Below are 20562 nucleotides of genomic sequence, written 5' to 3'. Positions count from 1 at the left end.
TTAAGTTGTGATGATTCTACATACTTGCTGAATAATGTTTTATGACTAGTTAGCTACTATAACTCATGTTACCCCCGGATTAACCATGTTGATATTTTAAGTATTATAACCTTGGATAGCTTTTTCATTCAGAAATGTATCCATTCCTTTTTTAAATCCAATTACAGAGTCCGCCATTACCACCTTCCCTGGCAGGGAATTCCACATCCTGATTGCCCTAACAGTGAACATCATAGTATCTCACCTGGCAGGTAAGTAGGAGTTGGGCTAGAGCTGTGGAGGATTGCTGCTCGGGCACCCCCTGTCAAGTGAAGGAGATCCAACTGAGGCAGCACAAGGGAACTCTCGAAAGAAGAACAAGGCTAGAGGAAGATCTGAGACAAAGAAATCTGACTTTTACCAGAGCTGACCAGAGGAAAGCACAAACGCAGTCCCCCACTACCACAAATAATGCAGTCGAGTTTCCCACATTTGGGGAAATCACAGGGGTCAGCATACCCAGAGTGCAATGAATGAACCTCACCCTGGGAGAACAATCTTCATGACCATGGTATCTCCTATGCAAAATAAGTATGATTTGGGATAGGGCTGGGGAGGGCCGCTGCTCAGGCACATCTCTGTCAAGTAAAGGAGATTCAACTGAGCCAACACAAGGGAACTCTCATCTGGGGACAACAACTGCAGGGAGAACACATATTTTCAGATGAACATGGGAGGGCAGAAGGCTGCCTAACACTGAAGCACCCCCAAACAACAAACCAAATGCAACTACTAGTGCAAGCATTCCTGGGGGAAGGCCTGCAGCAGATGGATTTGCATATGGTGATGTCATCCAAGCAGTGGGTCAAAGTTGGCTTCAACCCTCGTCTGCATATGAAAATAAAAAAGGGGTGTGCAGGGCATGGCGGCCTTTTGCGGCGCTTGGATGACCCCTAGTTTGCATTAAACACCTCCACCTTCCTTCGGTGTGGGGCTCATGTTGGCTATGCCCCAGCCCCTGAAGCATTCAAGCTGATTTCTTGCAGCAGCTGGGCACTGTAACAGCTCCAGAGCTGCTCTGTAAAGCAAGTAAAAGGGTGTGGGCCCTGCAGCACTACCTGTAGTTTGCATTGTGCGTTGGAAGGCACAAAGTAAGCAGACGGGAGAAGTCAGGATAGTGCACAAGGGCATAGAAGGGAGCGGCTCAAGAAAAGAGAAGTGGAAACAGACAGCAAACTAGGCTGGAGAGAGACCTGAGACAAAGAGATCTGAATTATACGAGAGCCGACCAGAGGAAACACAAATTATGTAATCAAGTGTCCCACATTTGGGGAAATCGTAGGAGCAGCACACCCAGAGTGCATTGGGTGAGCCTTGCCCTGGGAGAAGCACCTTCCTGATCATAGTATCTCACCTGGCAGGTAAGTAGGAGTTGGGCTAGAGCTGGGGAGGGTCGCTGTTCGGGCACCCCCCTGTCAAGTGAAGGAGATCCAACTGAGGCAGCACAAGGAAACTCTCGAAAAAAGAACAAGGCTAGAGGAAGATCTGAGACAAAGAAATCTGACTTTTACCAGAGCTGACCAGAGGAAAGCACAAACACAGTCCCCCACTACCACAAATAATGCAGTCGAGTTTCCCACATTTGGGGAAATGACAGGGGTCAGCATACCCAGAATGCAATGAATGAACCTCACCCTGGGAGAACAATCTTCATGACAATGGTATCTCCTATGCAAAATAAGTATGATTTGGGATAGGGCTGGGGAGGGCCGCTGCTCAGGCACATCTCTGTCAAGTAAAGGAGATTCAACTGAGGCAGCACAAGGGAACTCTCATCTGGGGACAACAACTGCAGGGAGAACACATATTTTCAGATGAACATGGGAGAGCAGAAGGCTGCCTAATACTGAAGCACCCCCAAACAACAAACCAAATGCAACAACTAGTACAAGCATTCCTGGGAAAAGGTCTGCAGAAGACGGATTTGCATACGGTGATGTCATCCAAGCAGTGGGCCAAAGTTGGCTGGAACCCTCATCTGCATATGAAAAGAGAAAAGGGGTATGCAGGGCATGGCGGCCTTTTGCGGCGCTTGGATGACCCTTAGTTCGCATTAAACACCTCCACCCTCCGTCGGTGTGGGGCTCATGTTGGCTATGCCCCAGCCCCTGAAGCATTCAAGCTGATTTCTTGCAGCAGCTGGGCACTGTAACAGCTCCAGAGCTGCTCTGTAAGGCAAGTAAAAGGGTGTTGGCCCTGCAGCACTACCTGTAGTTTGCATTGTGCGTTGGAAGGCACAAAGTAAGCAGACAGGAGAAGTCAGGAGAGTGCACAAGGGCAAGGGCAGGGGCTCAAGAAAAGAGAAGTGGAAACAGACAGCAAACTAGGCTGGAGAGAGACCTGAGACAAAGAGATCTGAATTATACGAGTAGCCGACCAGAGGAAACACAAATTATGTAGTCAAGTGTCCCACATTTGGGGAAATCGTAGGAGCAGCACACCCAGAGTGCAATGGGTGAGCCTTGCCCTGGGAGAAGCACCTTCCTGATCATAGTATCTCACCTGGCAGGTAAGTAGGAGTTGGGCTAGAGCTGGGGAGGGTCACTGCTCGGGCACCCCCCTGTCAAGTGAAGGAAATCCAACTGAGGCAGCACAAGGAAACTCTCAAAAAAAGAACAAGGCTAGAGGAAGATCTGAGACAAAGAAATCTGACTTTTACCAGAGCTGACCAGAGGAAAGCACAAACACAGTCCCCCACTACCACAAATAATGCAGTCGAGTTTCCCACATTTGGGGAAATCACAGGGGTCAGCATACCCAGAATGCAATGAATGAACCTCACCCTGGAAGAACAATCTTCATGACCATGGTATCTCCTATGCAAAATAAGTATGATTTGGGATAGGGCTGGGGAGGGCCGCTGCTCAGGCACATCTCTGTCAAGTAAAGGAGATTCAACTGAGGCAGCACAAGAGAACTCTCATCTGGGGACAACAACTGCAGGGAGAACACATATTTTCAGATGAACATGGGAGAGCAGAAGGCTGCCTAATACTGAAGCACCCCAAACAACAAACCAAATGCAACAACTAGTACAAGCATTCCTGGGGGAAGGTCTGCAGAAGACGTATTTGCATACGGTGATGTCATCCAAGCAGTGGGCCAAAGTTGGCTGGAACCCTCATCTGCATATGAAAAGAGAAAAGGGGTATGCAGGGCATGGCGGCCTTTTGCGGCGCTTGGATGACCCTTAGTTCGCATTAAACACCTCCACCCTCCGTCGGTGTGGGGCTCATGTTGGCTATGCCCCAGCCCCTGAAGCATTCAAGCTGATTTCTTGCAGCAGCTGGGCACTGTAACAGCTCCAGAGCTGCTCTGAAAGGCAAGTAAAAGGGTGTGGGCCCTGCAGCACTACCTGTAGTTTGCATTGTGCGTTGGAAGGCACAAAGTAAGCAGACAGGAGAAGTCAGGAGAGTGCACAAGGGCATAGAAGGCAGCGGCTCAAGAAAAGAGAAGTGGAAACAGACAGCAAACTAAGCTGGAGAGAGACCTGAGACAAAGAGATCTGAATTATACGAGAGCCGACCAGGGGAAACGCAAATTATGCAGTCAAGTTTCCCACATTTGGGGAAATCGCAGGAGCAGCACACCCAGAGTGCAATGGGTGAGCCTTGCCCTGGGAGAAGCACCTTCATGATCATAGTATCTCACCTGGCAGTTATGTAGGAGTTGGGCTAGAGCTGGGGAGGGTCGCTGCTCGGGTACCCCCCTGTCAAGTGAAGGAGATCAAACTGAGGCAGCACAATGGAACTCTCGAAAGAAGAACAAGGCTAGAGGAAGATCTGAGACAAAGAAATCTGACTTTTACCAGAGCTGACCAGAGGAAAACACAAACACAGTCCCCCACTACCACAAATAATGCAGTTGAGTTTCCCACATTTGGGGAAATCACAGGGGTCAGCATACCCAGAATGCAATGAATGAACCTCACCCTGGGAGAACAATCTTTATGACCATGGTATCTCCTATGCAAAATAAGTATGATTTGGGATAGGGCTGGGGAGGGCCGCTGCTCAGGCACATCTCTGTCAAGTAAAGGAGATTCAACTGAGGCAGCACAAGGGAACTCTCATCTGGGGACAACAACTGCCGGGAGAACACATATTTTCAGATGAACATGGGAGGGCAGAAGGCTGCCTAATACTGAAGCACCCCCAAACAACAAACCAAATGCAGCAACTAGTACAAGCATTCCTGGGGGAAGGTCTGCAGAAGACGGATTTGCATACAGTGATGTCATCCAAGCAGTGGGCCAAAGTTGGCTGGAACCCTCATCTGCATATGAAAAGAGAAAAGGGGTATGCAGGGCATGGCGGCCTTTTGCGGCGCTTGGATGACCCTTAGTTCGCATTAAACACCCCCACCCTACTTCGGTGTGGGGCTCATGTTGGCCATGCCCCAGCCCCTGAAGCATTCAAGCTGATTTCTTGCAGCAGCTTGGCACTGTAACAGCTCCAGAGCTGCTCTGTAAGGCAAGTAAAAGGGTGTGGGCCCTGCAGCACTACCTGTAGTTTGCATTGTGCATCGGAAGGCACAAAGTAAGCAGACAGGAGGAGAAGTCAGGATAGTGCACAAGGGTATAGAAGGGAGGGGCTCAAGAAAAAAGAAGTGGAAACAGACAGCAAACTAGGCTGGAGAGAGACCTGAGACAAAGAGATCTGAATTATATGAGAGCCGACTAGGGGAAACACAAATTATGCAATCAAGTTTCCCATATTTGGGGAAATCGCAGGGGCAGCACACCCAGAGTGCAATGGGTGAGCCTTGCCCTGGGAGAAGCAACTTCATGATCATAGTATCTCACCTGGCAGGTAAGTAGGAGTTGGGCTAGAGCTGGGGAGGGTCGCTGCTCGGGCACCCCCCTGTCAAGTGAAGGAGATCCAACTGAGGCAGCACAAGGGAACTCTTGAAAGAAGAACAAGGCTAGAGGAAGATCTGAGACAAAGAAATCTGACTTTTACCAGAGCTGACCAGAGGAAAGCACAAACACAGTCCCCCACTACCACAAATAATGCAGTTGAGTTTCCCACATTTGGGGAAATCACAGAGGTCAGCATACCCAGAACGCAATGAATGAACCTAACCCTGGGAGAACAATCTTCATGACCATGGTATCTCCTATGCAAAATAAGTATGATTTGGGATAGGGCTGGGGAGGGCCGCTGCTCAGGCACATCTCTGTCAAGTAAAGGAGATTCAACTGAGGCAGCACAAGGGAACTCTCATCTGGGGACAACAACTGCAGGGAGAACACATATTTTCAGATGAACATGGGAGGGCAGAAGGCTGCCTAATACTGAAGCACCCCCAAACAACAAACCAAATGCAACAACTAGTGCAAGCATTCCTGGGGGAAGGCCTGCCGCAGATGGATTTGCATATGGTGATGTCATCCAAGCAGTGGGTCAAAGTTGGCTTCAACCCTCGTCTGCATATGAAAAGAGAAAAGGGGCATGCAGGGCATGGCGGCCTTTTGCGGCGCTTGGCTGACCCCTAGTTTGCATTAAACACCTCCACCCTCCGTCGGTGTGGGGCTCATGTTGGCTATGCCCCAGCCCCTGAAGCATTCAAGCTGATTTCTTGCTGCAGCTGGGCACTGTAACAGCTCCAGAGCTGCTCTGTAAGGCAAGTAAAAGGGTGTGGGCCCTGCAGCACTACCTGTAGTTTGCATTGTGCGTTGGAAGGCACAAAGTAAGCAGACAGGAGAAGTCTGGAGAGTGCACAAGGGCATAGAAGGCAGCGGCTCAAGAAAAGAGAAGTGGAAACAGACAGCAAACTAGGCTGGAGAGAGACCTGAGACAAAGAGATCTGAATTATACGAGAGCCGACCAGGGGAAACACAAATTATGCAGTCAAGTTTCCCACAGGAGTATATAGGATACGACCCAGTGGTACCTGACGACATAGATACTAACAGCTATTTAATAATATTACGCTAGAAAGTGATTATTAGCAACATATATATCTATATAAACAACCCCGCCAGGGTTGTGCCTTCAAAAATAATCACACACGGACACGCTTTTTAAACCTTTTTTTCACATCTCTTTATTCTTCTTATGCACATGTATGTTAGTTCTGTGATTTTAACCTTTATGTTTCACTGCAGTTTGGGATAATAATATTAATATTTATCCAATTTTAATACATACTTAATAAAGGTTATATTTTATGATTCATTCATTCTGTCCAGTGCGTCAACAGTGCAGATTTCTTCTTGTTTTTTCTCCCAAATTCTATAACAATGACAGTAAATGTTGTTTCTTTTCAAACAGAACTTTCTTGACCATGCTTCTTGCTTGAAAGATCTGGGAGCACATGGAAAACAGTACAAACCATGCAGTATCACAAGAGCCTTTATTTGATATTTCATGAAGATAGAGCAGAATTGAGGACACGTCAACTATTTCTGCCGAAGGTGGTTCATCTTTCCACATGGTGCCTTTGGCCACTGACACCTTCGTTGAGTCAAAGTCTCTGGCTGTGGTTAGAACTTTGAAAATTTATGTCACCAGAACGGTTCAGATTAGGAAAACAGAGGCTCTGTTTGTCCTGTATGCTCCCAACAGGATTGGGTGTCCTGCTTCCATGTAGACAATTATGCGCTGGATCTGTGGTAAGATTCAGCATGCTCATTCCACGGCAGGATTGCCGTTACTGAATTAGGTGAAGACCCATTCTACTAGAAAGGTGGGTTCATCCTGGGCAGCTGGTCGGGGAGTCTCGGCATTGCAACTTTGCCGAGCAGCTATTTAGTAAACACTTTTGCTAAGTTTTACAAGTTTTAGAGTAAAGGAGATTCAACTGAGGCAGCACAAGGGAACTCTCATCTGGGGACAACAACTGCAGTGAGAACACATATTTTCAGATGAACATGGGAGGGCAGAAGGCTGCCTAATACTGAAGCACCCCCAAACAACAAACCAAATGCAACAACTAGTACAAGCATTCCTGGGGGAAGGTCTGCAGAAGACGGATATGCATATAGTGATGTCATCCAAGCAGTGGGCCAAAGTTGGCTGGAACCCTCATCTGCATATGAAAAGAGAAAAGGGGTATGCAGGGCATGGCGGCCTTTTGCGGCGCTTGGATGACCCTTAGTTCGCATTAAACACCCCCACCCTCCTTCGGTGTGGGGCTCATGTTGGCCATGCCCCAGCCCCTGAAGCATTCAAGCTGATTTCTTGCAGCAGCTTGGCACTGTAACAGCTCCAGAGCTGCTCTGTAAGGCAAGTAAAAGGGTGTGGGCCCTGCAGCACTACCTGTAGTTTGCATTGTGCATTGGAAGGCACAAAGTAAGCAGACAGGAGGAGAAGTCAGGATAGTCCACAAGGGTATAGAAGGGAGGGGCTCAAGAAAAAAGAAGTGGAAACAGACAGCAAACTAGGCTGGAGAGAGACCTGAGACAAAGAGATCTGAATTATATGAGAGCCGACCAGGGGAAACACAAATTATGCAGTCAAGTTTCCCACATTTGGGGAAATCGCAGGGGCAGCACACCCAGGTGAGATACTATAATCAGGAAGGTGCTTCTCCCAGGGCAAGGCTCACCCATTGCACACTGGGTGTGCTGCTCCTACGATTTCCCCAAATGTGGGACACTTGACTGCATAATTTGTGTTTCCTCTGGTCGGCTCTCGTATAATTCAGATCTCTTTGTCTCAGGTCTCTCTCCAGCCTAGTTTGCTCTCTGTTTCCACTTCTTTTTTCTTGAGCCCCTCCCTTCTATACCCTTGTGCACTATCCTGACTTCTCCTCCCGTCTGCTTACTTTGTGCCTTCCAATGCACAATGCAAACTACAGGTAGTGCTGCAGGGCCCACACCCTTTTACTTGCCTTACAGAGCAGCTCTGGAGCTGTTACAGTGCCCAGCTGCTGCAAGAAATCAGCTTGAATGCTTCATGGGATGGGGCATGGCCAACATGAGCCCCACACCAAAGGAGAGTGGGGGTGTTTAATGCGATCTAGGGGTCATCCAAGCACCGCAAAAGGCCGCCATGCCCTGCACGCCCCTTTTCTCTTTTCATATGCAGATGAGGGTTGAAGCCAACTTTGACCCACTGCTTGGATAACATCACCATATGCAAATCCATCTGCTGCAGGCCTTCCCCCAGGAATGCTTGCACTAGTTGTTGCATTTGGTTTGTTGTTTGGGGGTGCTTCAGTATTAGGCAGCCTTCTGCCCTCCCATGTTCATCTGAAAATATGTGTTCTCCCTGCAGTTGTTGTCCCCATATGAGAGTTCCCTTGTGCTGCCTCAGTTGAATCTCCTTTACTTGACAGAGATGTGCCTGAGCAGCGGCCCTCCCCAGCCCTATCCCAAATCATACTTATTTTGCATAGGAGACACCATGGTCATGAAAATTGTTCACCCAGGGTGAGGTTCATTCATTGCATTCTGGGTATGCTGACCCCTGTGATTTACCCAAATGTGGAAACTCGCCTGCATTATTTGTGGTAGTTGGGGACTGTGTTTGTGTTTTCCGCTGGTCAGCTCTGGTAAAAGTCAGATTTCTTTGTCTCAGATCTTCCTCTAGCCTTGTTCTTCTTTCGAGAGTTCCATTGTGCTGCCTCAGTTGGATCTCCTTCACTTGACAGGGGGGTGCCCGAGCAGCGACCCTCCCCAGCTCTAGCCCAACTCCTACTTACCTGCCAGGTGAGATACTATGATCTTGAAGGTGCTTCTCCCAGGGCAAGGCTCAACCATTGCACTCTGGGTGTGCTGCCCCTGCGATTTCCCCAAATATGGGAAACTTGACTGCATAATTTGTGTTTCCCCTGGTCGGCTCTCGTATAATTCAGATCTCTTTGTCTCAGGTCTCTCTCCAGCCTAGTTTGCTGTCTGTTTCCACTTCTCTTTTCTTGAGCCGCTCCCTTCTATGCCCTTGCGCACTATCCTGACTTCTCCCGTCTGCTTACTTTGCGCCTTCCAACGCACAATGCGAACTACAGGTAGTGCTGCAGGGCCCACACCCTTTTATTTGCCTTACAGAGCAGCTCTGGAGCTGTTACAGTGCCCAGCTGCTGCAAGAAATCAGCTTGAATGCTTCAGGGGCTGGGGCATAGCCAACATGAGCCCCACACCGAAGGAGGGTGGAGGTGTTTAATGCGAACTAGGGGTCATCCAAGCGCCGCAAAAGGCCGCCATGCCCTGCATAACCCTTTTCTCTTTTCATATGCAGATGAGGGTTCCAGCCAACTTTGGCCCACTGCTTGGATGACATCACCGTATGCAAATTCGTCTCCTGCAGACCTTCCCCCAGGAATGCTTGTACTAGTTATTGCATATGGTTTGATATTTGATGGTGCTTCAGTATTAGGCAGCCTTCCGCTCTCCCATGTTCATCTGAAAAAATGTGGTCTCCCTGCAGTTGTTGTCCCCAGACGAGAGTTCCCTTGTGCTTCCTCAGTTGAATCTCCTTAACTTGACGGGGGAGGGGCTTGCCCGAGCAGCCACCCTCCCCAGCCCTATCCCAACTCATACTTATTTTGCATATGAGATCTCTATATCATGAAGATTGTTATCACAGGGTGAAGTTCATCCATTATATTTTAAAATAGGAAGGTTCAAATTACATATTTGAATTGCATCTATGTGCTGGATTCAAATGTCCCCCCCCCTTCCTTTCTCAATTGTGCCCGTCAGCAGCTATTCTAAGGTTGCTGCCAATGGGTGTGACACATTAATTTCTTCTGTGGGGTACACTGGACTCCACAAGGATTCACATTGGGGTGTAGAGTAGGATCTTGATCTGAGGCACCAACCGGCTCAAAGCTTTTGACTGTTCCCAAGATGCTCAGCGCATTCTCCTCTATAACCCCGCTTCCATGAACAGGGAGTTCAGTTTGTAGTTGGTGCCTTCAGTAGCAGGCCACTTAACAGGGGCCTGCCTCAGGCAGCCTATTCTTAGCTATTAATTTTGACAAGAAAATAAGAACTTTTTTTATGAGAATCTACAAGGGCTGCAGCAGGCTAGGTCTAATAGACATCTTTACTGCAGCTTCATCACTCCCAGCGGCGCTGTATACTCCCGTGCCCTGGTTGCTGGGTCACTGCAGCGGAGGCTCCGGTTTCTTCCTAAGGTCAGTCACACACGCACCGCCCTTCCGGATCACGAGGCCGCTGATGAAGGGGAGCGTGGCCGTAGGGGGTGGACCGTGTGCGCACTGGCGTGGACACTGATTACTGGGCAGCCGCTCCACGAGCCACCAGGTACAGTTAAGGAGCACAGGTCTGGGGTTTTTTCTCCCATATTAAACCAATTTTGTACTGCCCGCAGCGCATTGTGATAGGTAATAGGGCCTGATTCAGGTTGGATTGCAATCACAGTAAGCGATCCAACTGCAAAAATTGCTAAGAGCATACGCATGTGCCTGCATTTTCTGCGGCACCCCGCAGAGAATGCGATCGCCTCTGCCTGTCAATCGGGGCAGGGGGGGAGAGGGGGGTCAGCAACACTCCATTTCCAAGTCAGGGATGGAGCGGTGCGGGGGCAAGGCTTCAAAATGGGGTCTGCAACGGAGGAGACACAGGGGGCGTGGTCACAGCGGCTGTATGACATCACATTCAGCCGCTGTGATCACAAAAATGGTGGCGGCTTCCTGCGCGCACATACAGTCTGCACCAGCAGGAGGCTACACCATTTTTTATGATCACGCTGAACTGCAGTGCGACTGCAATTACAGATTGGTCAAGAAGGGAGGCGTCATGCTGGGTGGCCATGTCCTGTCACTGTGCAGGAGCCAGCACCGCTCACACACTAGTCCCCGGGTGCAGCCCCCAACCCCCGGGACACCCGGAGCAACAAAATGTAGATTCAGGCCACCAGGCCACGCCCCTACCTATGAAACCATGCCTCCTTTTTACCATTGCGCTGCTTATCTGCGCGCACTGCATTACAATCTCCTTCGCCACCTCTCTGGGTGTCACCAGTGATAGTGACACCTCTGCCATGCTTGTAGCAGCTGGTCCTAAGATCTACGCCTCAAGCCCTGAGTGTTTGCCCTTGTGACTTGTTGATCATCATAGCGAAGCAGATGCTTACAGAAAACTGCAGGGGCTTAGATTGAAAATAAAAAAATATATGGGTATAAGGTAGAGAGGAGCGGGTTCGGTTCTCCGAGAACCGAATTCCCCACGAACTCCACGTGGTTTACACTGGTCCGAGGCAGGCTCGGTTGTTCCCGCCTGACTCGGAAAACCTGAACAAGGGAAAATGTCATCATCCCGCTGTCGGATTCTCGCGAGATTCGGATTTCATATAAAGAGCTGCGCGTTGCCGCCATTTTTACTCGTGCATTGAAGAGGGAGCGGAGAGGACGTGGCTATGTTCTCTCAGTGGAAATCTCAATATCAGTGCTCAGTATCAGTGGTTACTTATTGCTGCTCAGTAATACTAGTAGTGTGTCTCTCCTGCTCAGTGTCAGTTCTCAGTAGTATCCTCATCAGTGCTCAGTATCACTGCTCATTGTCTTGTGCTGCATTGTGGTGCTCAGCATACTACAGTACATTACTAATAGTCCAGTGCTGCATCTTGCTGCTCAGTGTCAGTTCTAGTATCCTCATCAGTGCTCACTATCACTGCTCATTACATTGTGGTGTTCTGTATACTACAGTAACATAGTAATATAGTAACATATAGTAATATAGTTTTTGAGGTTGAAAAGAGGCAAATTGCCCATCGTGTTCAACCTGTTTTAAGTTGTGATGATTCTACATACTTGCTGAATAATGTTTTATGACTAGTTAACTACTACAACTCATGTTACCCCCGGATTAACCATGTTGATATTTTAAGTATTATAACCTTGGATAGCTTTTTCATTCAGAAATGTATCCATTCCTTTTTTAAATCCAATTACAGAGTCCGCCATTACCACCTTCCCTGGCAGGGAATTCCACATCCTGATTGCCCTAACAGTGAAGATCATAGTATCTCACCTGGCAGGTAAGTAGGAGTTGGGCTAGAGCTGTGGAGGATTGCTGCTTGGGCACCCCCTGTCAAGTGAAGGAGATCCAACTGAGGCAGCACAAGGGAACTCTCGAAAGAAGAACAAGGCTAGAGGAAGATCTGAGACAAAGAAATCTGACTTTTACCAGAGCTGACCAGAGGAAAGCACAAACACAGTCCCCCACTACCACAAATAATGCAGTCGAGTTTCCCACATTTGGGGAAATCACAGGGGTCAGCATACCCAGAATGCAATGAATGAACCTCACCCTGGGAGAACAATCTTCATGACCAAGGTATCTCCTATGCAAAATAAGTATGATTTGGGATAGGGCTGGGGAGGGCCGCTGCTCAGGCACATCTCTGTCAAGTAAAGGAGATTCAACTGAGGCAGCACAAGGGAACTCTCATCTGGGGACAACAACTGCAGGGAGAACACATATTTTCAGATGAACATGGGAGGGCAGAAGGCTGCCTAAAACTGAAGCACCCCCAAACAACGAACCAAATGCAACTACTAGTGCAAGCATTCCTGGGGGAAGGCCTGCAGCAGATGGATTTGCATATGGTGATGTCATCCAAGCAGTGGGTCAAAGTTGGCTTCAACCCTCGTCTGCATATGAAAATAAAAAAGGGGTGTGCAGGGCATGGCGGCCTTTTGCTGCGCTTGGATGACCCCTAGTTCGCATTAAACACCTCTACCCTCCTTCGGTGTGGGGCTCATGTTGGCTATGCCCCAGCCCCTGAAGCATTCAAGCTGATTTCTTGCAGCAGCTGGGCACTGTAACAGCTCCAGAGCTGCTCTGTAAAGCAAGTAAAAGGGTGTGGGCCCTGCAGCACTACCTGTAGTTTGCATTGTGCGTTGGAAGGCACAAAGTAAGCAGATGGGAGAAGTCAGGATAGTGCACAAGGGTATAGAAGGGAGGGGCTCAAGAAAAAAGAAGTGGAAACAGACAGCAAACTAGGCTGGAGAGAGACCTGAGACAAAGAGATCTGAATTATATGAGAGCCGACCAGGGGAAACACAAATTATGCAGTCAAGTTTCCCACATTTGGGGAAATCGCAGGGGCAGCACAGCCAGAGTGCAATGGGTGAGCCTTGCCGTGGGAGAAGCATCTTCATGATCATAGTATCTCACCTGGCAGGTAAGTAGGAGTTGGGCTAGAGCTGGGGAGGGTCGCTGCTCGGGCACCCCCCTGTCAAGTGAAGGAGATCCAACTGAGGCAGCACAAGGGAACTCTCGAAAGAAGAACAAGGCTAGAGGAAGATCTGAGACAAAGAAATCTGACTTTTACCAGAGCTGACCAGAGGAAAGCACAAACACAGTCCCCCACTACCACAAATAATGCAGTTGAGTTTCCCACATTTGGGGAAATCACAGGGGTCAGCATACCCAGAATGCAATGAATTAACCTAACCCTGGGAGAACAATCTTCATGACCATGGTATCTCCTATGCAAAATAAGTATGATTTGGGATAGGGCTGGGGAGGGGCGCTGCTCAGGCACATCTCTGTCAAGTAAAGGAGATTCAACTGAGGCAGCACAAGGGAACTCTCATCTGGGGACAACAACTGCAGGGAGAACACATATTTTCAGATGAACATGGGAGGGCAGAAGGCTGCCTAATACTGAAGCACCCCCAAACAACAAACCAAATGCAACAACTAGTGCAAGCATTCCTGGGGGAAGGCCTGCAGCAGATGGATTTGAATATGGTGATGTCATCCAAGCAGTGGGTCAAAGTTGGCTTCAACCCTCGTCTGCATATGAAAAGAATAAAGGGGTGTGCAGGGCATGGCGGCCTTTTGCGGTGCTTGGATGACCCCTAGTTCGCATTAAACACCTCCACCCTCCTTCGGTGTGGGGCTCATGTTGGCTATGCCCCAGCCCCTGAAGCATTCAAGCTGATTTCTTGCAGCAGCTGGGCACTGTAACAGCTCCAGAGCTGCTCTGTAAAGCAAGTAAAAGGGTGTGGGCCCTGCAGCACTACCTGTAGTTTGTATTGTGCGTTGGAAGGCACAAAGTAAGCAGACGGGAGAAGTCAGGATAGTGCACAAGGGTATAGAAGGGAGGGGCTCAAGAAAAAAGAAGTGGAAACAGACAGCAAACTAGGCTGGAGAGAGACCTGAGACAAAGAGATCTGAATTATATGAGAGCCGACCAGGGGAAACACAAATTATGCAGTCAAGTTTCCCACATTTGGGGAAATCGCAGGGGCAGCACACCCAGAGTGCAATGGGTGAGCCTTGCCCTGGGAGAAGCATCTTCATGATCATAGTATCTCACCTGGCAGGTAAGTAGGAGTTGGGCTAGAGCTGGGGAGGGTCGCTGCTCGGGCACCCCCCTGTCAAGTGAAGGAGATCCAACTGAGGCAGCACAAGGGAACTCTCGAAAGAAGAACAAGGCTAGAGGAAGATCTGAGACAAAGAAATCTGACTTTTACCAGAGCTGACCAGAGGAAAGCACAAACACAGTCCCCCACTACCACAAATAATGCAGTTGAGTTTCCCACATTTGGGGAAATCACAGGGGTCAGCATACCCAGAATGCAATGAATTAACCTAACCCTGGGAGAACAATCTTCATGACCATGGTATCTCCTATGCAAAATAAGTATGATTTGGGATAGGGCTGGGGAGGGCCGCTGCTCAGGCACATCTCTGTCAAGTAAAGGAGATTCAACTGAGGCAGCACAAGGGAACTCTCATCTGGGGACAACAACTGCAGGGAGAACACATATTTTCAGATGAACATGGGAGGGCAGAAGGCTGCCTAATACTGAAGCACCCCCAAACAACAAACCAAATGCAACAACTAGTGCAAGCATTCCTGGGGGAAGGCCTGCCGCAGATGGATTTGCATATGGTGATGTCATCCAAGCAGTGGGTCAAAGTTGGTTCAAACACCTTTGCAAAGTTCTATAAGTTTGATACCCTGGCTGAGGAGGACCTCCTGTTTGCTCAATCGGTGCTGCAAAGTCATCCGCACTCTCCTGCCCGTTTGGGAGCTTTGGTATAATCCCCATGGTCCTTACGGAGTCCCCAGCATCCTCTAGGACGTAAGAGAAAATAAGATTTTAAACCTACCGGTAAATCTTTTTCTCGTAGTCCGTAGAGGATGCTGGGTGCCCGTCCCAAGTGCGGTCTACTTCTGCAAGACTTGTATATAGTTATTGCTTACATAAGGGTTATATGTTAGTTTTCATCGGTCTTGGACTGATGCTATGTTGTTTTCATACTGTTAACTGGGTAGTATATCACAAGTTATACGGTGTGATTGGTGTGGCTGGTATGAATCTTGACCTTGGATTAACAAAAATCCTTTCCTCGTACTGTCCGTCTCCTCTGGGCACAGTTTCTCTAACTGAGGTATGGAGGAGGGGCATAGAGGGAGGAGCCAGTGCACACCCAGATCTAAAGTCTTTCTTAAAGTGCCCATGTCTGCTGCGGAGCCCGTCTATCCCCCATGGTCCTTACGGAGTCCCCATCATCCTCTACGGACTACGAGAAAAAAAAATTACCGGTAGGTTTAAAATGTTATTTTTTTCTCTGCAACCCACTGCTAAATTGTGCTTCCTAGCTGTTTTTTATAAAATCACTTAATTAAATCTAACTCTGATTACGTCAGAGAAGGCCAGGTACCCTACACCATAAGAGGGGGTTTGAAATTTTGACTTGTCTACTTAAAGATCACCAAAATCTGATGACAAGGTCAATTACATCCCTGGGTGGGATTGAACCACCAACCTTTTGGTTAATAGCCCATGTAAGTGCAAGAAATCCTGAAGCACTCACTCATCATGGGAAAGTACCAATGTGTTTCTTACAAAAATTCTCCAGATTATTGACTTTTTAAAGTTTTTCTAGGAAACGTTCTAGATGAATGCTTATTAGCCTTTGTCAGTATTGACTTTCGCAAGGTGTCTCTGTGGCGCAATCGGTTAGCATGTTTGGCTATTAACCAAAAGGTTGGTGGTTCAATCCCACCCAGGGATGTAATTGACCTTGTAATCAGATTTTGGTGATCTTTAAGTAGACAAGTCAAAATTTCAAAAACCCCCCTTATGGTGTAGGGTACCTGGCCTTCTCTGATGTAATCAGAGTTAGATTTGATTAAGTGATTTTATAAAAAAACAGCTAGGAAGCACAATTTAGCAGTGAGTTGCAGAGAAAAAAAATTATGCTGGCAGAAAAGTCCAATTGAGTGATTAAACAGCTCTTAATTTTCTGATTTTATGTTTATGCTAACAAATTTGCTCTCTGAAAAGTGTCCACAAAGCCAAGTCTCTGATTAACACCTTTGTAGGAATGGTTTTTCACCTATTACTGAATTAAACTTGCTTCATTGGAAAGGCATCAAAGATGCATCCTCATTTCAATGTCTACTGAAATAATACAGGTTGACACCAGGAAACGTCACTGCATCCTTGCTGCTTCCTCATGGGGAAGTCTGTTTAATGTGAAAACAAGGTGATATCTAATCAGCACACAGGTAAGGAATTAAGAAAATCTTTCTTTATGGGTGAAGATGTTTCTCACAAATTGTTGTCCCAATGCATCATTGAAATTCAAGATGGAAGATGATTTTCATATATCACTTGTACATTTTGCATTGCTCTTCTGGTGACAATGTAGTTTGTTTTTGTCAATTACCATTTCAGTAATAGGGTAAAGAAAATTAAGTGGATTTTTTAAAGAAAACAATGCTGTCAATATACTATTAAAACAAATTAAAATGATAAAAGTTATTGTACTTTAAGTAAAAATAAAAGTGCCAAAATATCAATCCCAGTTTTTGATTACTTTAATTATAAAAAAAAAAAATGCACATAGCAGAGGATAGTTTCGATCAATCGACCTCTGGGTTATGGGCCCAGCATGCTTCCATTGCACTACTCTGCTGCTCATGGAAGTGTCAGAGATCCTGAAGACTAAATTGATTAAAGGCCTTAAAGTACTGGACTATAAGGAAAGACTTACTAGGCTGAATATTTATACACTAGAAAAGAGGTGCCTAAGAGGAGATATTATTAATATCTTCAAATATGTAAAGATACATAACAAAGAGTTATCAGAGGAATTATTTATTAAAAGAACACGTGGTCACTCGCTGCGACTGGAGGAAAGTTCAGAACGCAATGGAGGAAAGGTTTCTTCACTGTTAGGGCAATCAGGATGTGGAATTCCCTGCCAGGGAAGGTGGTAATGGCGGACTCTGTAATTGGATTTAAAAAAGGAATGGATACATTTCTGAATGAAAAAGCTATCCAAGGTTATAATACTTAAAATATCAACATGGTTAATCCGGGGGTAACATGAGTTATAGTAGCTAACTAGTCATAAAACATTATTCAGCAAGTATGTAGAATCATCACAACTTAAAACAGGTTGAACACGATGGGCAATTTGCCTCTATTCAACCTCAAAAACTATGTTACTATATTACTATGTTATTGTAGTATACAGAACACCACAATGCAATGAGCAGTGATAGTGAGCACTGATGAGGATACTAGAACTGACACTGAGCAGCAAGATGCAGCACTGGACTATTAGTAATGTACTGTATTATGCTGAGCAACACAATGCAGCACAAGACAATGAACAGTGATACTGAGCACTGATGAGGATACTACTGAGAACTGACACTGAGCAGGAGAGACACACTACTAGTATTACTGAGCAGCAATAAGTAACCACTGATACTGAGCACTGATATTGAGATTTCCACTGAGAGAACATAGCCACGTCCTCTCCGCTCTCTCTTCAATGCACGAGTAAAAATGGCAGCAACGCGCAGCTCTTTATATGGAATCCGAATCTCGCGAGAATCCGACAGCGGGATGATGACATTTTCCCTTGTTCAGGTTTTCCGAGTCAGGCGGGAACAACCGAGCCTGCCTCGGACCAGTGTAAACCACGTGGAGTTCGTGGGGAATTCGGTTCTCGGAGAACCGAACCCGCTCCTCTCTACCTTATACCCTATCAATTTTTTTATTTTCAATCTAAGCCCCTGCAGTTTTCTGTAAGCATCTGCTTCGCTATGATGATCAACAAGTCACAAGGGCAAACACTCAGGGTTTGAGGCGTAGATCTTAGGACCAGCTGCTACAAGCATGGCAGAGGTGTCACTATCACTGGTGACACCCAGAGAGGTGGCGAGGGAGATTGTAATGCAGTGCGCGCAGATAAGCAGTGCAATGGTAAAAAGGAGGCATGGTTTCATAGGTAGGGGCGTGGCCTGGTGGCCTGAATCTACATTTTGTTGCTCCGGATGTCCCGGGGGTTGGGGGCTGCACCCGGGGACTAGTGTGTGAGCGGTGCTGGCTCCTGCAAAGTGACAGGGCATGGCCACCCAGCATGACGCCTCCCTTCTTGACCATGCTGTAATTGCAGTCGCACTGCAGTTCAGCGTGATCATAAAAAATGGTGTAGGCTCCTGCTGGTGCAGACTGTATGTGCGCGCAGGAAGCCGCCACCATTTTTGTGATCACAGCGGCTGAATGTGATGTCATACAGTCGCTGTGACCACGCCCCCTGTGTCTCCTCCGTTGCAGACCCCATTTTGAAGCCTTGCCCCCGCACCGCTCCATCCCTGACTTGGAAATGGAGTGTTGCTGACCCACCTCTCCCCCCCTTCCCCGCCCCGATTGACAGGCAGAGGCGATCACATTCTCTGCGGGGTGCCGCAGAAAATGCAGGCACATGCGTATGCTCTTAGCAATTTTTGCAGTTGGATCGCTTATTGTGATTGCAATCCAACCTGAATCAGGCCCTATTACCTATCACAATGCGCTGCGGGCAGTACAAAATTGGGTTAATATAGGAGAAAAACCCCCAGACCTGTGCTCCTTAACTGTACCTGGTGGCTAGTGGAGCGGCTGCCCAGTAATCAGTGTCCACCGCAGTGCGCACACGGCCCACCCCCTACGGCCTCGCTCCCCTTCAGCAGCGGCCTCGTGATCCGGAAGGGTGGTGTGTGTGTGACTGACCTTAGGATGAAACCGGAGCCTCCGCTGCAGTGACCCAGCAACCAGGGCACGGGAGTATACAGCGCCGCTGGGAGTGATGAAGCTGCAGTAAAGATGTCTATTAGACCTAGCCTGCTGCAGCCCTTGTAGATTCTCATAAAACAAGTTCTTCTTTTCTTGTCAAAATTAATAGCTAAGAATAGGCTGCCTGAGGCAGGCCCCTGTTAATTGGCCTGCTACTGAAGGCACCAACTACAAACTGAGCTCCCTGTTCATGGAAGCGGGGTTATAGAGGAGAATGCACTGAGCTTCTTGGGAACAGTCAAAAGCTTTGAGCCGGTTGGTGCCTCAGATCAAGATCCTACTCTACACCCCAATGTGAATCCTTGTGGAGTCCAGTGTACCCCACAGAAGAAATTAATGTGTCACACCCATTGGCAGCAACCTTAGAATAGCTGCTGACGGGCACAATTGAGAAAGGAAGGGGGGGGGGACATTTGAATCCAGCACATAGATGCAATTCAAATATGTAATTCGTACCTTCCTATTTTAAAATATAATGGATGAACCTCACCCTGTGAGAACAATCTTCATGATCAAGAGATCTCATATGCAAAATAAATATGAGTTGGGATAGGGCTGGGGAGGGCTGCTCGGGCAGCACCTCCCCCGTCAAGTTAAGGAGATTCAACTGAGGAAGCACAAGGGAACTCTCGTCTGGGGACAACAACTGCAGGGAGACCACATCTTTTCAGATGAACATGGGAGGGCGGAAGGCTGCCTAATACTGAAGCGCCATATGCAACAACTAGTACAAGCATTCCTGGGGGAAGGTCTGCAGCAGACGGATTTGCATACGGTGATGTTATCCAAGCACTGGGCCAAAGTTGACTGGAACCCTCATCTGCATATGAAAAGAGAAAAGGGGCATGCAGGGCATGGCGGCCTTTTGCAGTGCTTGGATGACCCCTAGTTCACATTAAACACCCCCACCCTCCTTTGGTGTGGGGCTCATGTTGGCCATGCCCCATCCCCTGAAGCATTCAAGCTGATTTCTTGCAGCAGCTGGGCACTGTAACAGCTCCAGAGCTGTTCTGTAAGGCAAGTAAAAGGGTGTGGGCCCTGCAGCACCACCTGTAGTTCGCATTGTGCGTTGGAAGGCACAAAGTAAGCAGACGGGAGGAGAAGTCAGGATAGTGCGCAAGGGCATTCTTTTCTCTTAGTCCGTAGAGGATGCTGGGGTCACATTAAGAACCATGGGGTATAGACGGGATCCGCAAGAGACATGGGCACTTTAAGACTTTCAAAGGGTGTGAACTGGCTCCTCCCTCTATGCCCCTCCTCCAGACTCCAGTTATAGGAACTGTGCCCAGGGAGACGGACATTTCGAGGAAAGGATTTATTGTTAAACTAAGGTGAGCATCTTACCAGCTCACACCTTAAACATGCCGCAGAACGTGGCATTCAACAGAACACAAGCCAACGGCATGAACAATTGCAGCAAAAAGCTGACCAGAACCATAACACAACATGTGTATAACCACAAGTAATAACTGCAGACACAGTATGGACTGGGACGGGTGCCCAGCATCCTCTACA

At 47.8% G+C, this 20562-nt stretch overlaps 14 non-coding genes and 3 pseudogenes across 14 annotated transcripts; 3 read left to right on the top strand and 14 right to left on the bottom strand.

Annotated features, from left to right (window-relative positions):
• Positions 1-410: 410 nt before the first annotated feature.
• LOC135021935 (U1 spliceosomal RNA) lies at positions 411-574 on the bottom strand. The gene has a single exon (XR_010219130.1). It is a non-coding gene; the product is annotated as a U1 spliceosomal RNA (small nuclear RNA).
• Positions 575-1245: 671 nt separating this feature from the next.
• Positions 1246-1408, bottom strand: LOC135021877 (U1 spliceosomal RNA). Its single transcript, XR_010219076.1, has one exon. It is a non-coding gene; the product is annotated as a U1 spliceosomal RNA (small nuclear RNA).
• A 152-nt stretch (positions 1409-1560) lies between these two features.
• LOC135021726 (U1 spliceosomal RNA) lies at positions 1561-1724 on the bottom strand. Its single transcript, XR_010218944.1, has one exon. It is a non-coding gene; the product is annotated as a U1 spliceosomal RNA (small nuclear RNA).
• A 668-nt stretch (positions 1725-2392) lies between these two features.
• LOC135021836 (U1 spliceosomal RNA) lies at positions 2393-2556 on the bottom strand. The gene has a single exon (XR_010219045.1). It is a non-coding gene; the product is annotated as a U1 spliceosomal RNA (small nuclear RNA).
• Positions 2557-2708: 152 nt separating this feature from the next.
• On the bottom strand, positions 2709-2872 carry LOC135021943 (U1 spliceosomal RNA). Its single transcript, XR_010219137.1, has one exon. It is a non-coding gene; the product is annotated as a U1 spliceosomal RNA (small nuclear RNA).
• A 670-nt stretch (positions 2873-3542) lies between these two features.
• On the bottom strand, positions 3543-3705 carry LOC135021868 (U1 spliceosomal RNA). Its single transcript, XR_010219069.1, has one exon. It is a non-coding gene; the product is annotated as a U1 spliceosomal RNA (small nuclear RNA).
• Positions 3706-3857: 152 nt separating this feature from the next.
• Positions 3858-4021, bottom strand: LOC135021941 (U1 spliceosomal RNA). The gene has a single exon (XR_010219135.1). It is a non-coding gene; the product is annotated as a U1 spliceosomal RNA (small nuclear RNA).
• A 702-nt stretch (positions 4022-4723) lies between these two features.
• On the bottom strand, positions 4724-4858 carry LOC135021861 (U1 spliceosomal RNA; annotated as a pseudogene).
• A 152-nt stretch (positions 4859-5010) lies between these two features.
• On the bottom strand, positions 5011-5174 carry LOC135021703 (U1 spliceosomal RNA). The gene has a single exon (XR_010218921.1). It is a non-coding gene; the product is annotated as a U1 spliceosomal RNA (small nuclear RNA).
• A 2361-nt stretch (positions 5175-7535) lies between these two features.
• On the top strand, positions 7536-7691 carry LOC135021889 (U1 spliceosomal RNA). The gene has a single exon (XR_010219085.1). It is a non-coding gene; the product is annotated as a U1 spliceosomal RNA (small nuclear RNA).
• A 674-nt stretch (positions 7692-8365) lies between these two features.
• Positions 8366-8528, top strand: LOC135021759 (U1 spliceosomal RNA). Its single transcript, XR_010218977.1, has one exon. It is a non-coding gene; the product is annotated as a U1 spliceosomal RNA (small nuclear RNA).
• A 152-nt stretch (positions 8529-8680) lies between these two features.
• On the top strand, positions 8681-8843 carry LOC135021850 (U1 spliceosomal RNA). The gene has a single exon (XR_010219058.1). It is a non-coding gene; the product is annotated as a U1 spliceosomal RNA (small nuclear RNA).
• Positions 8844-12146: 3303 nt separating this feature from the next.
• Positions 12147-12310, bottom strand: LOC135021950 (U1 spliceosomal RNA). The gene has a single exon (XR_010219144.1). It is a non-coding gene; the product is annotated as a U1 spliceosomal RNA (small nuclear RNA).
• A 692-nt stretch (positions 12311-13002) lies between these two features.
• On the bottom strand, positions 13003-13144 carry LOC135021870 (U1 spliceosomal RNA; annotated as a pseudogene).
• A 152-nt stretch (positions 13145-13296) lies between these two features.
• Positions 13297-13460, bottom strand: LOC135021914 (U1 spliceosomal RNA). Its single transcript, XR_010219110.1, has one exon. It is a non-coding gene; the product is annotated as a U1 spliceosomal RNA (small nuclear RNA).
• A 692-nt stretch (positions 13461-14152) lies between these two features.
• On the bottom strand, positions 14153-14294 carry LOC135021803 (U1 spliceosomal RNA; annotated as a pseudogene).
• A 152-nt stretch (positions 14295-14446) lies between these two features.
• LOC135021902 (U1 spliceosomal RNA) lies at positions 14447-14610 on the bottom strand. Its single transcript, XR_010219097.1, has one exon. It is a non-coding gene; the product is annotated as a U1 spliceosomal RNA (small nuclear RNA).
• Between the last annotated feature and the right edge of the window lie 5952 nt (positions 14611-20562).

This window comes from Pseudophryne corroboree, unplaced genomic scaffold (genome assembly GCF_028390025.1).
Source record: "Pseudophryne corroboree isolate aPseCor3 unplaced genomic scaffold, aPseCor3.hap2 scaffold_373, whole genome shotgun sequence".
Taxonomy (NCBI): domain Eukaryota; kingdom Metazoa; phylum Chordata; class Amphibia; order Anura; family Myobatrachidae; genus Pseudophryne; species Pseudophryne corroboree.
The sequence above is the reverse complement of the archived record's forward strand: the minus strand, read 5'-3'. Positions and strand labels throughout refer to the sequence as shown.